The 14792-nt window shown below is 46.0% G+C and overlaps 1 protein-coding gene across 5 annotated transcripts in view; it reads left to right on the top strand.

The window, feature by feature from the left end:
- The window catches only part of sema4ba (sema domain, immunoglobulin domain (Ig), transmembrane domain (TM) and short cytoplasmic domain, (semaphorin) 4Ba), a 469915-nt gene that overhangs the window by 298323 nt on the left and 156800 nt on the right, over window positions 1-14792 (top strand). The window contains exon 1 of one of the 5 annotated variants that reach the window (XM_087981185.1): window positions 13217-13364. The exons of 3 other annotated variants lie outside the window; for them this stretch is intronic. The gene's annotated coding sequence lies outside the window, so the exon portion shown is untranslated. Of the gene's footprint in view, window positions 1-13216; window positions 13365-13889; window positions 14031-14792 lie in introns of those variants that run through there. One more of the 5 variants, XM_087981182.1, reaches the window with a different exon arrangement.

Below are 14792 nucleotides of genomic sequence, written 5' to 3'. Positions count from 1 at the left end.
TGTAATCAACAGGGATGTAATGCACAGGTATAATAAGCAGGAGTGTAATTGACAGGGGGTAATGAACTAGGGTGTAATGAGCAGGGGCGTAATGGACAGGGGTGTAATGAGCAGGGGAGTAATGAGCAAGGATGTAATGAGCAGGGATGTAATGAACAAGTGTGTAATGGACATTGGTATAATGAGCTGGGGTGTGACGGGCACGGGTGTAATGCACAGGGTGGTAGTGTACAGTGGTGTAATGAGCAGGGGTGTAAAGAGCAAGGGCTTAATGAGCAGGGGTGTAATAGACAGAAGTGTGATAGACCGGGGTGTAATGGGCAGGGGTGTAATGGGCAGGGGTGTAATGAGCAGGGTGTAATAGACAGAAGTGTGATAGACCGGGGTGTAATGGGCAGGGGTGTAATGGGCAGGGGTGTAATGTGCAGGGGTATAATGAGCAGGGATGTAATGGGAAGGGTGTAATGAGCAGGGTGTAATAGACAAAAGTGTGATAGACCGGGGTTGTAATGGGCAGGGGTATAATGTGCAGGGGTGTAATGAGCAGGGGTGTAAAGAGCAGCGGTGTAAAGAGCAAGGGTTTAATGAGCAAGGGCTTAATGAGCAGGGGTGTAATAGTCAGGGGTGTAATGAACAGTGGTGTAATGAGCAGGGGTGTAATAGATGGGTGTAATGAGCAGGGGTATGATGTGCAGGGGTGTAATGGGCAGAGGTGTAATGAGCAGGGGTGAAATGGGCAGGGGTGTAATGTGCAAGGGTGTTTTGAGCAGGGGTGTAATGGACATGAGTATAATGAGCTGGGATGTATGGGCAGGGGTGTAATTGGCTGGGATGTAATGAGCAGGGGTGTAATGAGCAGGAATGTAATGATCAGGGGTGTAATGAGCAGGGGTGTAATGAGCAGGGGTGTAATAAGCAGTGGTGTATTGGACAGGGGTGTAATGAGCAATGGTGCAATGAGCGGGGGTATAGTTGACAGGGATGTAATGAATAGGTGCATAATGGGCAGGGGTATAATCAGCAGGAATGTAATTGATCGGGGGTAATGAGCCAGGGTGTAATGAGCAGGGGTGTAATGGGCAGGGGTGTAATGAGCAGGGGCGTAATGAGCAGGGGCGTAATGAGCAAGGACGTAATGAGCAGGGGTATAATGGACATGGGTGCAATGAGCAAGGGTGTATTGTGCAGAGATGTAATGAACAAGGGTGTAATGGTCATGGGTATAATGAGCTGGGGTGTGATGGGCAAAGGTGTAGTGCACAGGGTGGAAATGGACAGTGGTGAAATGGGCAGGGGTGTAAAGAGCAGGGGTGTAAAGAGCAAGGGCTTAATGAGCAAGGGCTTAATGAGCAGGGGTGTAATAGACAGGGGTGTAATAGGCAGGGGTGTAAAGAGCAAGGGTGTAATGAGCATGGGTGTAATAGACAGGGGTGTAATAGACAGGGGTGTAATGAGCAGGGGTGTAATGAGCATGGGTGTAATGAATAAGGCTGAAGTGGGCAGTAGTGTGACAGGTAGAGGTGTGGCAGGCATGTGTGTAAATAGCAGGAATGTAATGGACAGGGGTGTAATGGACAGAGGTATAATGGGCAGGGGTGTAATGAGCAGGGATGTAATGAGCAGGGATGTAATGAGCAGGGGTGTAATAGGCAGGGGTGTAATAGGTAGGGGTGTGATGAGCAGGAGTGTAATGAGCAGTGATGTAATGAGCAGTGGTGTAATGAGCAGTGATGTAATGAGCAGGGGTATAATGAGCAGGGGTGTAATGAGTATTGGTGTACTCAGCAGAGGTGTAATGAGCAGTGGTGAACTGAGCAGTGGTGTAAAGAGCAGTGGTGTACTCAGCAGGAGTGTAATGGAAATGGGTGTAATGGACAGGGATGTAATGAGCAGGGGAATAATGGATAAGTGTAATAAGCAGTGGTGTAGTGTGGCAGGCATGTGTGTAAATAGCAGGAATGTAATCGCCAGTGGTGTAATGAGCAGGAATGTAATGAGCTGGGGTGTAATGTGTAGGGGTGTAATGGGCAGCGGTGTAATAGGCAGGGGTGTAATCAGCAGGGGTGTAATCAGCAGTGGTGTAATGAGCTGGGGTGTAATGGGTAGGGGTGTAATGGGCAGCGGTGTAATAGGCAGGGGTGTAATCAGCAGGGGTGTAATCAGCAGTGGTGTAATGAGCAGTGATGTAATGAGCTGTGGTGTAATGAGCAGTGGTGTAATGAGCAGGGGCATAATGAGTTGTGGTCTAATGAGCAGGGGTGCAAAGAGCAGTGGTGTACTCAGCAGGAATGTAATGGGCATGGGTGTAATGGACAGTGGTGTAATGAGCAGGGGAGTAATGGATAAGAATAATAAGCAGTTCCTGATGAACGGCTTTTGCCCGAAATGTCGATTTACTGCTCCTTGGATGCTGCCTGAACTGCTGTGCTTTTCCAGCACCACTTTAATCTAGACTCTGGTTTCCAGTATCTGCAGTCATTGTTATTACCTAGTGTTGTATAGAGTAGGGGTATAATCATCAGGGGTGTAATGGACAGAGGTGTAATCAGCAGTGGTGAAATCAGCAGGGGTGTAATGGACAGGGGTGTAATGAGTAGGAGTGTAATGAGCAGGAGTGTAATGGACATAAATATACTGGGCAAGGGTGTAATGAGCAGGAATGTAATGGACAGAAATATACTGGGCAAGGGTGTAATGAGCAGGAATGTAATGGACAGAAATGTAATGGACAGGAATGTACTGGGCAAGGGTGTAATGAGCAGGGGTATAATGGACATGTGTAATGGACATGTGTAATGGACAGAGGTGTAATGAGCAGTGGTGTAATGAACGGGTGTAATGGGAAGGGGTGTAATGAGCAGGGATGTAATGGGCGGTGTGTAATGAGCAGTGGGTGTAATGAACAGGGGTGTAATGAGGAGAACTGTAATGGGCAGGGGTGTAATGAACAGGGATGTAATGGGCAGGGTGTAATGAGCAGGGATGTAATGGGCAGGGTGTAATGAGCAGGGATGTAATGGGCAGGGTGTAATGATCAGGGGTGTATTTAGCAGTAGTGTAATGAGCAGGGCTGTAGTGAGCAGGGATGTAATGAGCAGGGATGTAATGGGCAGGAGTGTAATGGCCAGGGGTGTAATGACCAGGAGTGTAATGAGGAGGGTTGTATTGGGCAGTGGGTGCAATGAACAGGGCTGTAATGGGCAGGAGTGTAATGAACAGGGATGTAATGGGCAGGGGTGTAATGAGCAGGGGAGTAATGGGCAGGGTGTAATGAGCAGGGATGTAATGGGTCAGGTGTAATGTTCAGGGGTGTATTTAGCAGGGGTGTAATGAGCAGGGCTGTAATGAGCAGGGATGTAATGAGCAGGGATGTAATGGGCATGAGTGTAATGGACAGGGGTGTAATGAGCATGAGTGTAATGAGCTGGGTTGTATTGGACAGGTGTGTAATGAGCAGTTGTGTAATGAGCAGTTGTGTAATGAACAGGGGCGTAATGTGCAGTGGTGTAATGAACAGGGGTGTCATGAGCAATAGTGCAGTGAGCAGTGGTGTAATCAACAGGGATGTAATGCACAGGTATAATAAGCAGGAGTGTAATTGACAGGGGGTAATGAGCTAGGGTGTAATCAGCAGGGGCGTAATGGACAGGGGTGTAATGAGCAGGGGAGTAATGAGCAAGGATGTAATGAGCAGGGATGTAATGAACAAGTGTGTAATGGACATTGGTATAATGAGCTGGGGTGTGACGGGCACGGGTGTAATGCACAGGGTGGTAGTGTACAGTGGTGTAATGAGCAGGGGTGTAATGGGCAGGGGTGTAATGGGCAGGGGTGTAATGAGCAGGGGTGTAATAGACAGTAGTGTGATAGACCGGGGTGTAATGGGCAGGGGTGTAATGGGCAGGGGTGTAATGAGCAGGGGTGTAATGGGCAGGGGTATAATGAGCAGGGATGTAATGGGAAGGGTGTAATGAGCAGGGGTATAATGGGCAGGGGTGTAATGAGCAGGGATGTAATGGGAAGGGTGTAATGAGCAGGGGTGTAATGGGCAGTGCTGTAATGATCAGGGATGTAATGGGCAGGGGTATAATGAGCAGGGATGTAATGGGCAGGGTGTAATGGGCAGTGGTGTAATGAGCAGGGATGTAATGGGCAGGGTGTAATGGGCAGTGGTGTAATGATTAGGGATGTAATGGGCAGGGGTATAGAGAGCCGGGATGTAATGGGCAGGGTGTAATGACCAGGGATGTGATGAGCAGGGATGTGATGAGCAGGGGTGTAAGGGGCAGTGGTGTAATGAGCACGGGTGTATTGGACGCAGTGTAATGAGCAGGGGTGTAATAGACAGGTGTGTAATGGGCATGGGTATAATGTACAGGGGTGTAATGAGCAGGGGTGTAATAGGCAGGAGTGTAATGAGCAGGGGTATAATGTGCAGGGCTGTAATGAGCAGGGGTATAATAGGCAGGAGTGTAATAGGCAGGTGTGTAATGAGCAGGGGTATAATGTGCAGGGCTGTAATGAGCAGGGGTATAATAGGCAGGAGTGTAATAGGCAGGTGTGTAATGAGCAGGGGTATAATGTGCAGGACTGTAATGGGAAGGGTGTAATGAGCAGGGGTGTAATGGGCAGTGCTGTAATGATCAGGGATGTAATGGGCAGGGGTATAATGAGCAGGGATGTAATGGGCAGGGTGTAATGGGCAGTGGTGTAATGAGCAGGGATGTAATGGGCAGGGTGTAATGGGGAGTGGTGTAATGATTGGGATGTAATGGGCAGGGGTATAGAGAGCCGGGATGTAATGGGCAGGGTGTAATGACCATGGATGTGATGAGCAGGGATGTGATGAGCAGGGGTGTAAGGGGCAGTGGTGTAATGAGCACGGGTGTATTGGACGCGGTGTAATGAGCAGGGGTGTAATAGACAGGTGTGTAATGGGCATGGGTATAATGTGCAGGGGTGTAATGAGCAGGGGTGTAATAGGCAGGAGTGTAATGAGCAGGGGTATAATGTGCAGGGCTGTAATGAGCAGGGGTATAATAGGCAGGAGTATAATAGGCAGGTATGCAATGAGCAGGGGTATAATGTGCATGGCTGTAATGAGCAGGGGTATAATAGGCAGGAGTGTAATAGGCAGGTGTGTAATGAGCAGGGGTATAATGTGCAGGGCTGTAATGAACAGGGGTGTAATCAGCAGGGATATAATGTGCAGGGGTGTAATGAGCAGGGGTATAATGTGCAGGGGTGTAATGAGCAGGGGTGTAATGGGCCGGGGTGTAGTGTGCAGGGATGTAATGTGCAGGGGTGTAATGAGCAGTGGTGCAATGAGCAGGGGTGTAATCGACAGGGATGTAATGAACAGGCGTATAATGGGCAGGGGTATAATAAGCAGGAATGTAATTTATAGGGGGTACTGAACTAGGGTGTAATGGGCAGGGGTGTAATGAGCAGGGATGTAATGAGCAGGGGTGTAATGAGCAGGGATGTAATGAGAAGGGTTGTAATGGACACGGGTGCAATGAGCAAGGGTGTATTGAGCAGGGATGTAATGAACAAGAGTGTAATGGACATAGGTAAAATGAGCTGGGGTGTGATGGGCACGGCTATAATGCACAGGGTGGTAATGGATAGTGGTATAATGTGCAGGGGTGTAATGAGCAGGGGTGTAAAGAGCAGCGGTGTAAAGAGCAAGGGTTTAATGAGCAAGGGCTTAATGAGCAGGGGTGTAATAGACAGTGGTGTAATGAGCAGGGGTGTAATGAGCAGGGGTATGATGTGCAGGGGTGTAATGAGCAAGGATGTAATGGGCAGGGGTGTAATGAGCAGGGGTGAAATGGGCAGGGGTGAAATGGGCAAGGGTGTAATGTGCAAGGTTGTAATGAGCAGGGGTGTAATGGACATGGGTGCAATGAGCAAGGGTGTATTGAGCAGGGGTGTAATGGACCTGAGTATAATGAGCTGGGGTGTAATGGGCAGGGGTGTAATGAGCTGGGATGTAATGAACAGGGGTGTAATGAGCAGGGATGTAATGAGCAGGGGTGTAATGAGCAGGAATGTAATGGGCATGGGTGTAATGAGCAGGGGTGTAATAAGCAGTGGTGTATTGGACAGGGGTGTAATGAGCAATGGTGCAATGAGCAGTGGTATAATTGACAGGGATGTAATGAATAGGTGTATAATGGGTAAGGGTATAATTAGCAGGAATGTAATTGATCAGGGGTAATGAGCCAGGGTGTAATGAGCAGGGGTGTAATGGGCAGGGGTGTAATGAGCAGGGGTGTAATGGGCAGGGGTGTAATGAGCAGGGGCGTAATGAGCAGGGGTATAATGGACATGGGTGCAATGAGCAAGGGTGTATTGTGCAGAGATGTAATGCACAAGGGTGTAATGGTCATGGGTATAATGAGCTGGGGTGTGATGGGCAAAGGTGTAGTGCACAGGGTGGAAATGGACAGTGGTGAAATGAGCAGGGGTATAAAGAGCAGGGGTGTAAAGAGCAAGGGTTTAATGAGCAAGGGCTTAATGAGCAGGGGTGTAATAGACAGGGGTGTAATAGACAGGGGTGTAATGAGCAAGGGTGTAATGAGCATGGGTGTAATAGACAGGGGTGTAATGAGCAAGGGTGTAATGAGCATGGGTGTAATAGACAGGGGTGTAATAGACAGGGGTGTAATGAGCAGGGGTGTAATGAGCATGGGTGTAATGAGCAGGGGTGTAAAGAGCAAGGGTTTAATGAGCAAGGGTTTAATGAGTAAGGGCTTAATGAGCAGGGGTGTAATAGACAGGGGTGTAATGAGCAAGGGTGTAATGAGCATGGGTGTAATAGACAAGGGTGTAATGGACAGGGGTGTAATGAGCAGGGGTGTAATGAGCATGGGTGTAATGAGCAGGGGTGTAATGAGCAGGGGTGTAATGAGCAAGGATGTAATGGGCAGGGGTGTAATGAGCAGGGGTGAAATGGGCAGGGGTGAAATGGGCAGGGGTGTAATGTGCAAGGGTGTAATGAGCAGGGGTGTAATGAGCAATGGTGCAATGAGCAGGGGTGTAATGTGCAAGGGTGTAATGAGCAATGGTGCAATGAGCAGGGCTGTAATCGACAGGGATGAAATGAACAGGCATATAATGGGCAGGGGTATAATAAGCAGGAGTGTAATTGACAGAGGGTAATGAGCCAGGTGTAATGAGCAGGGGTGTAATGGGCAGGGGTGTAATGAGCCGGGGAGTAATGAGCAATGATGTAATGAGCAGGGGTGTAATGGACACAGGTGCAATGAGCAAGGGTGTATTGAGCAGGGATGTAATGAACAAGGTTGTAATGGACATGGGTAAAATGAGCTGGGGTGTGATGAGCATGGGTGGTATGCACAGGGTGGTAATGGACAGTGGTTTATTGTGCAGGGGTGTAATGAGCAGGGGTGTAAAGGGCAAGGATTTAATGAGCAAGGGCTTAATCAGTAGGGGTGTAATAGACAGGGGTATAATAGACAGGGGTGTAATGAGCAGGGGTGCAATGAGCAGGGGTGTGACGTGCAGGGGTGTTATGAGCAGGGATGTAATGGGCATGGGTATAATGAGCAGGGATGTAATGGGCAGGGATGTAATGAGCAGGGATGAAATGTGCAGGGGTGTAATGGGCAGGGGTGTAATGAACAGGGGTGTAGTGAGCAGGGGTGTAATAAGCAGGGGTATATTGGACAGGGTGTAATAGACAGGGGTATAATGAACAGGGGTGTAATGAGCAGGGACGTAATGAGCAGGGGTGTAATGAGCAGGGGTGTAATGGGCAGGAGTGTAATGTGCAGGGGTGTAACGTGCATGGGTGTAATGGCCAGAGGTTTAATGATCAGGGGTGTAATGTGCAGGAGTGTAATGTGCAGCGGTGAAATGGACAGGGGTGTAATGGACAGGGGTGTAATGTGCAGGGATGTAACGAGCAGGATAGTATTGGGAATCCAGAGTGCAACCACTACCTTTGCACCAATGTTGGTAGTGAAAACCACTCTAAGGAAATGAACCATATGTGCTTTTGTATGTTTGCGTTTGTCTGCATGTGAAATTTATGTGCGTGTCTTTGTGTAACTGTGAATCATCGGTGTGCATGTAAGTTTTGTGTCACTCTTATTTCTGTCAGAATTAAGACAATGGATGACTTGCTATAAGACCTTCACCTCTGAGCTCTGGAACTACTGTCCGGATGGTGCTGTCTGGGCTCTTCAAATGGCATGTGGCTGAGGAGTAAGAATGAGCAAACTTGTATTTCTAGATCTTGTAGTGTCAGCATTTTTAAAATGCTAAACATGGCAACTCTCTTGCTACCAGCCAAATCCCACCAAAGGTTTTGGGATAAATGACAGGTCAACCAGTTTTTGGTCTGTTAATCTTAATGCTGGTCAAGAAATCTTCTTCGAGTAATATTGAACAATGTTTACCCTTGTATTAAACTTTAACACAGGCAGATCTTTGCAGTTTCAATATTTTTGTGACTGAGTTCTTTCAAATCTTCTGGTCTAACTGAAAGATCCTTGTTGAGTAAACATTATAACATTTATTGTGTTGCTTGTTATATTCTCTGCTGGTGGTAATTTAGATCCCATAGTGAACCCTGACTTGAAAGAGCATTAGATTTATATTTATAGTTTAGAATTAGAGAATCACAACATCACAGTAGATGACCATTCAGCCCATCTGTTTGCTCTGGTTCTGTGAATGAGTATTTCACTGATTTCTTCATAATCCTATACTTTGTTCCTTTTCGAATCCAAATCAAACTCACATTTGAATGGATCTGTTTATCCTGTCTCCACATCATTTGGACCCTAGTCACTCACTATGTGAAAAAGCATTTCTTCCTTCTGAAAATTGAGATATTGAGAATACAGTTCCAAACTTAAAGCTGAAGATTTAAGATCCTGCTCTATGGCGATGTTTTCATTTCACTTTGTTTGTCTGTCAGGTTTATGAATCAACAACAATGAGGACCCATGTTTCAACATCTTTAAACTGAATGGAAAATCCACATGGCTGGAATTTATAGACTCAAGGAGATTTACAGCATGGAAACAGACCCTTCGGTCCAACATGTCCATGCCGACCAGATATCCCAACCCAATCTAGTCCCACCTGCTAGCACCCACCCCATATCCTTCCAAATCCTTCCTATTCATAAACCCATCCAGATGCCTTTTAAGTGTTGCAATTGTACCAGCCTCCATCACTTCCTCTGGCAGCTCATTCCATACACATACCACCCTCTGTGTGAAAAAATTGCCCCTTAGGTCTCTTTTATATCTTTCCCCTCTCACCCTAAACCTATGCCCTCTAGTTCTGAACTCCCCCACCTAAGGGAAAAGACTTTGTCTATTTAACCTATCCATGCCCCTCATAATTTTGTAAACCTCTATAAGGTCACCCCTCAGCCTCTGACGCTCAAGGGAAAACAGCCCCAGCCTGTTCAGCCTCTCCCTGTAGCTCAGATCCTCCAACCCTGATAACATCCTTGTAAATCTTTTCTGAACCCTTTCAAGTTTCACAACATCTTTCCGATAGGAAGGAGACCAGAACTGCACGCAATACTCCAACAGTGGCCTAATCAATGTCCTGTACACCGCAACATGACCTCCCAACTCCTGTACTCAATACTCTGACCAATAAAAGAAAGCATACCAAACGCCTTCTTCACTATCCTATCTACCTGCGACTCCACTTTCAAGGAGCTATGAACCTGCACTCCAAGGTCTCTTTGTTCAGCAACACTCTCTAGGACCTTACCATTAAGTGTATAAGTCCGGCTAAGATTTGCTTTCCCAAAATGCAGCACCTCGCATTTATCTGAGTTAAACTTCATCTGCCACTTCTCAATCCATTGGCCCATCTGGTCAAGATCCTGTTGTAATCTGAGGTAACCTTTTTCGCTGTCCACTACACCTCCAATTTTGGTGTCATCTGCAAACTTACTAACTGTACCTCTTATGCTCGAATCCAAATCATTAATGTAAATGCAAAAAGTAGAGGACCCAGCACCGATCCTTGTGGCACTCCACTGGTCACAGGCCTCCAGTGTGAAAACCAACCCTCCACCACCACTCTCTGTCTTCTACCTTTGAGCCAGTTCTGTATCCAAATGGCTAGTTCTCCCTTTATTCTGTGAGACCTAACCTTGCTAACCAGTCTCTCATGGGGAACCTTGTCGAAGGCCTTACTGAAGTCCATATACATCACATCTACCACTCTCCCCTCATCAATCCTCTTTGTTACTTCTTCAAAAAACTCAATCAAGTTTGTGAGACATGATTTCCCATGCACAAATGCATGTTGACTATCCCTGATTAGTCCTTGCCTTTCCAAATATGTACATCCTGTCCCTCCAATAACTTGCCCACCACCTACGTCAGGCTCACTGATCTATAGTTCCCTGGCTTGTCCTTACTACCCTTCTTGAAGAGTGGCACCACATTAGCCAACCTCCAGTGTTCCGGCACCTCACCTATGACTATCAATGATACAAATATCTCAGCAAGAGGTCCAGCAATCACTTCTCCAGCTTCCCACAGGTCCTGGGGATTTATCCACCTTTATGCGTTTCAAGACATCCAGCACTTCTTCCTCTGTAATATGGACATTTTGCAAGGTGTCACCATTTATTTCGCTACTTTCTATATCTTTCAGTGAAGGGCAGTGGATAGACATGTCTTCCAGTGAAGGGCAGTGGATAGACATGTCTTCCAGCCAAGGGTAGTGGGTAGACATGTCTTCCAGTGAAGGGCAGTGGATAGACATGTCTTCCAGCCAAGGGTAGTGGGTAGACATGTCTTCCAGTGAAAGGCAATAGGTAGACATGTCTTCCAGTCAAGCGCAGTGGATAGACATATCTTCCAGTGAAAGGCAGTGGGTAGACATATCTTCCAGTGAAAGGCAGTGGATAGACATATCTTCCAGTCAAGGGCAGTGGATAGACATGTCTTTGAGTGAAAGGCAGTGGATAGACATGCCTTCCAGTGAGAGGCAATCGGTAAACATGTCGTCTGGTCAAGGGCATTGGGTGGACATGTCTTCCAGCCAAGGGTAGTGGGTAGACATGTCTTCCAGTGAAAGGCAGTGGATAGACATGTCTTTCAGTGAAAGGCGATAGGTAGACATGTCTTCTTGTCAAGTGCAGTGGATAGACATGTTTTCTAGTGAAAGGCAGTGGGTAGACATGTCTTCTTGTCAAGTGCAGTGGATAGACATGTTTTCTAGTGAAAGGCAATGGGTAGACATGTCTTCCAGTCAAGGACAGTGGATAGACATGTCTTCCAGTGAAAGGCGATAGGTAGACATGTCTTTCAGGTGAAAGGCTGTGGGTAGACATGTCTTTCAGTGAAAGGCATTGGGTAGACATGTTTTCCAGTGAAAGATATTGGGCAGACATATCTTCCAGTGAAAGACAGTGGGTAGACATGTCTTCCAGTGAAAGGCAGTGGGTGGACATGTCTTTCAGTCAGCTCTGAAAGCTAAAGGACCCAAACGGGAGGCTGTCATTTCGAGTTTAGGAATCTAGGATGCCCCTATATCTTTTAACACTTTTAAATTTTAAATTTAAATATGACAACCACTTTTGTGATGGAAGGGAAACCTGTTGACAAGGTGACATGTGGTCACCTCTTCTGGACTGGTTGGCAGGGAGGGACTGAAAGATTGGCCAGAGCACAGACCCTGGTCAGCCACTGCCAGCTTCTGAAGGAAGAGTGAAACGGAGTTAAGGTTTCTAGTCTAGTGTGACTCCTCTTCAGAACTACTGGAGAAAATATTATCTTTGTTGAATGGTGAATTGCTGGGAATGTCAGTTGGCATTTCCATTGATCATGCTCAACCTTCAGTTTCTGAGGTAGCCTCTAAGGTGTTTCACTGATTCAGAAACAGCTTTGGTTTGTGAAATGAACATTTGAGCTTTAGAAGCTATGAAAATGATTGACCCGATGCTCAGGTGAAGATGTTCAGGCTGTTAACATTGGAGCAAAGGAGAGTGAAGGAGGATCTGGTCTGTGTACAAGGTTCTGACAGCTTGACAAAAGGGAGACAAAGGAAAGCTGTTGTTCTGATGTTCTCATTTTCTCGTCACTTAATCTGAACTGTCAACATCTTTTCTCCACCAGAACCCTACACACCACCACCCCACCCCAGCCCCAACTGTAGCATAAATTCTGTCCCTCCACACTTCACCAGCTCTGAGGAAGCATCATCTTGACTCGAAATGTTAGCTTACTCTCTCCATGGATGCTTATTGAAGGAGCAGCACTCCGAAAGCTAGTGCTTCCAGATAAACCTGTTGGATTATAACCTGGTGAAGTGTGATTTTTTTTTACTTTGTCCAGCCCAGTCCAACACCAGCTCTTCCAAATCCATGGATGCTGTCCGACTCGCTATGACCTCAGCATTTGTTGTTATCAGTACAGGACCCAGCAATCTGAAACAATTTGCTCCGACAAAGCTGGTCCCATTTTCTAATCATACAAGGATGAGATGATGCAGATTTAAGGCTTTGGGCAGGAGATCCAGGAGAGATGTGAGGAAGGACCTTTTTACACACCAACTGATAATGACTTGAAACTCACTGGCTGCAAGAAAGACAATGATTTCAGAAGGACATTGAATGGAGGGAGATAAAACTGCTGCACCATCGTGATGCAGCAAGAGAATGGTTATGATTAGATCATTTTACAGAGAGCTGGCGTGAACTCAGTGATCTGAATGGCTCTGTCTCTGCCTGTATTGACTCTAATTTGGGAACAGACCCAGCACAACTGAGAAGAAAATTGAACAGGGAAAGCTAATGGAGATCTCTGTTCACTGGGAGACTGGGGACTCCCAGGTTGGCTTTCCCAACAGAATGAACCAGCCACCACTCAGAAAGGAGTGGGCACAGTTCCGGAGAGCTGATGGCAGTATCGCCAGGAGGAAACAGGGGAAAACAGAAATTGGTGGATGAAATATTTTCTGTCAATTAAAGAGACTTTGAAGTGGAATTTTGCATCTGTGTGTGTGAGGAGTCTGTAACGTGAACCATTCTGCTAGGGTTTTTTCTCTGAGTTTGTCATGCCAATTAAAGTTAAAAGCATTCGTTTTGCTTGGGCGTGTTCTTTGGCTGCGATTACAAAGATTAAACAAATCCTTCTTCCAAGCACTGTGTCTTTGGTAAACATTCCATCAGTTCCAGCCTGTAAAACGCTGCCGTTTTATGGAGGGCTTTTATGTCTATTGACTCAATGCTTTTGGGGATTCATTCTAAAAGCAACAGAAAAAAATTGCATAAATTTGCGATTCACGACTCTTCTGTCCTTGATATTTATCTCAGTATTGTCAAGGAAACAAAGAGATTCATAAATAATGTAAGTATGTAGTGACAATTTAGCTTTATGTGTAGATTTGGTTATCGGTTTACCACTGTGTTTCACATAAGGTTGAAGTGGAATATCATGTAGTTGATAAGTCTCTTGTGCTGGAAGCTCCCGTCTGCAAGAGAAAATTACTTCTGAAAAAAATCAGGAAGGAGCCTGTTTAGAAGTGGCCTTGAGTTTACAATTCGATATGCAAATTTTCTCAGCGTCTGGTCTGAAATATGCTTGTAATAAGTTGTCTCCAAACAGACATTGTAAACAAAATTCCTTTTCCGTGCAGAAATATTCCCTGCATTCATGGTGTCCTCTGCTCGTAACCTTTGATGCAAAAACAATTTTGAATGTTTGCAAATTATAATCGCGCTGGATCAATTACTGAGGAAGGACAGTATTTTGCTTTAAATTTGTCCCCCCCGCCGACTTCTCTTGTTGCATTCACACGCTGGATTGGCCAATTCAGTCGGTAGTAAAAACACGGAAGGCAGAATTTGAATCGCTGCCCATCTGATTCCTTATCAGGTTGTAGAGCACACATTGATATGAAGCTTCAGACCACATTGTACGGCATGCAGGGAGCTGTGAACGTTAGTATTGTGCTGGCTGCTGAGTGAACTTTTTCAGGCACAGGATCTACGTGTGGATATTTCTTGCTAAGTTGTAAGTTAACTCGCGTGCTATGTACGGTAAAACAATCCTGTTTACTGAATCAATCTAGTTTTCCAGGAAGTGCTGGAGGTGAATTGTCAGTGAGTGAATACTGCATTCAAATTTACCTTGACTACTGTCTAACCCAGATGAATTTTATAAATCCTTAAATCTGTGATGCAATGCTGTTTCTTATTTATCATTCGATTATGGAATCCAGGATTCAAATGAATTGCAAACAAATAAGCTAATTCCTTGCAGAATTTAGAGTTTTAATACAGTTATTCTAAGTGCGTTTTGGAATTGGTAAGGGCTGAATTTTAAAAAAAAAACTTGCTTTGGACTTTGAATCAAGCCATGTCAATGCTGTTGGGAACAGACTTAGTTGTTTCCCCAGTTTAAGTGGTGTGGATCTTGCGATACTGCAGGGTGTTCAGTTCCAGAGTGAGGGGGTCTGGGCTGCATCTTCATTTTCGAGATTCAGTCTTGGGCTGGCGGTGTAAGATGTGTTTTAGAAGGTGGTAGAACCGGGCCCCACAGACAGGATCTTTAATTTGGAAGCCTTTGTGTTTGAAGGGGGATGGGGAGTGACTGTCAGGGTTCGTCACTGTAATTTTCTGCAGCCTGAGGAAATGGAACATTCCACAATTGGTGGGGGAGAGAGGGTGAGCGGCTATATCATTTCAATAATTACTGTTATTGTGGAATTTGTGAAACTGCATTACGTTCCTTCTGCGGGAAAAGTGAAATCGCGTGTGTGTTTTTTAAAGGAAT

The sequence above is a fragment of the Chiloscyllium plagiosum genome, unplaced genomic scaffold (genome assembly GCF_037043375.1).
Source record: "Chiloscyllium plagiosum isolate Xiang-an unplaced genomic scaffold, Cpla_swu_hap1 HiC_scaffold_39, whole genome shotgun sequence".
NCBI lineage: Eukaryota > Metazoa > Chordata > Chondrichthyes > Orectolobiformes > Hemiscylliidae > Chiloscyllium > Chiloscyllium plagiosum.
This window is presented reverse-complemented; position numbering and strand designations above follow the sequence as displayed.